The sequence below is a fragment of the Schistocerca gregaria genome, chromosome 1 (genome assembly GCF_023897955.1).
Source record: "Schistocerca gregaria isolate iqSchGreg1 chromosome 1, iqSchGreg1.2, whole genome shotgun sequence".
NCBI lineage: Eukaryota > Metazoa > Arthropoda > Insecta > Orthoptera > Acrididae > Schistocerca > Schistocerca gregaria.
This window is the reverse complement of record NC_064920.1, coordinates 61,399,599-61,401,443: the sequence shown is the minus strand read 5'-3', so window position 1 is coordinate 61,401,443 and position 1,845 is coordinate 61,399,599. Positions and strand designations below refer to the sequence as shown.

The 1,845-nt window shown below is 44.2% G+C and overlaps 1 non-coding gene across 1 annotated transcript; it reads left to right on the top strand.

The window, feature by feature from the left end:
* The first annotated feature begins 1,525 nt into the window (after positions 1–1,525).
* Positions 1,526–1,598, top strand: Trnar-ucg (transfer RNA arginine (anticodon UCG)). Its single transcript has one exon. It is a non-coding gene; the product is annotated as a tRNA-Arg (tRNA).
* The last annotated feature ends 247 nt before the right edge of the window (positions 1,599–1,845 follow it).

The following is a 1,845-nucleotide window of genomic DNA, read 5'->3' as shown; positions in this document are numbered from 1 at the left end:
TAGACTGGCGTCATGTATGGCGCGCGGTTTTCGCCCGTTACCTTGACACGAATGTTCAATCTGTCCGGTACCTAACTGTCAATGGTAAGCAAATCAACCAATCTCGCCTTCATCGTATCCACCTCGCCCAATCACCTCTCTGTTCCACGTGTGGAGTCCCAGACAATGATGAACATCGTTTTGTTTGTGGACCGGCGGAGGAGGTTTGGCACTTGATTCGTCTTATTGTCGCTTTTCTAACGCGGGACATTCCGGATCGGATTACTCCCCTTTCATTATTATTTCCGGATCGTGAATATTTTCCTCGGACAAAGACCAATGCTGTGAATTGGATTCGCGGACATGCCATTCACTACCTATTTGGACAAACTGTAGACTCTGTACTCGATTTTTGGACATACCTCAATGACCGTCATTATATCGTTGTCCGTCACCAAAAATACAGACAATTTTTCTCGAACTTCCTTGGGAGTGCTTTCCACGACCCGCCTCGCAGCTGCAATGTGTTAAGCCAAGAGAGAAGAACGTTTCCTGCTTGAACCAATGAACATTTCTGAACAATTGAACAGAACGCATCAATTTCGAGAAGACGTGACTCAACATATTACCAGCGGGGCGCAGAAGGCCTCTGATCAATGACACAACAAAACTAAGCAAAAACAAAAAAAAATAATAACATAACAACAATAAAAATAAAAATAAAATTCAGAAAAAAGAAGATTTTGTTTTGTTTGTAAGGATAGCCCTAACCTTGATTTCCTATATTTACCCTGGTAGATAGGCAGCTCTCTGGGATAGGTTTAGTCAGGAGCCAACGCCTGAAGAGGAACAGATTTTTTTTTTTTTTTTTGGATGAAAATTGGCGGTGGCACTTCGTTCTTTTTCTTAGTTCCATCCTATAATAGGGTTATCTAAAGTAAAAAAAGAAATAAAAATAAAAAAGATAAAAAAGAAATAAAAAAATAAAAAAAGTGGTAGAGCGCTGGTCTAGAAAACCAGGCGTCGTGAGTTCCATCCTCAGAGGAGGAAGACGAATTTAGGAAATCAGTTGCGCGTAGTGGCCGTATAGCAAACAGTTTCTGTGATGACGAACAACTAGCGACAGGCGTTTTATTAAGAATTACTCTCAGATGTGATTAAGGCGAATTGCGCAGATAAGGCATTTGCCAAAGCGGTACAGCTCAAGGTGGGACGAGGCAGTCGGAATTACATTTTATAGATGAATTTCTCACATATCTCAGAGCCTCTCGCGGTCGCCGTCGTCGTCGTCGTCGTCGCCGCCGCTTCTGCAGAAGTAGCAAATGGCCGTCGTAGCAAATGCGGCGAGGGACGCCCTGCCTTTCCGAATGCACATAGTGTGTAGTCTTGTTTCCCAGTCTATATTTGGTCGGTCTCGTAGGAGGTTTAATGTAACGGTTGGGTGGGAAAGAGCAAGGGGCAGCGGCTGTGTAGAACGAAAACACAATTCCTCAGGGGTGTGAGCGTTTCGAGATGAGTCGTATACAAGTTACACTTGCTCGTCAGTGACCGTGTGGCCTAATGGATAAGGCGTCAGACTTCGGATCTGAAGATTACAGGTTCGAATGCTGTCACGCTCAGTTTCTTTCTAGTTCTGAAGAAGAAACATACCGTTTTAATGTAGCAATTGAGCAGTACGAAACCGTCTGAATGTTGCTGTTGACCATTTTCAGCTTGGAGTTGCTCTTGAGCTTCAAACACACACTGCAAGACCGGTGTTAAGTAGCGAAATGGTCGGCAGAGTGCCGTGACCGCGAGTTCTGACTGGCACTTGCACACCTAAAACAACGTCGGAAAGTAACTCGTTCGGCTTTTGAGTCACATCAA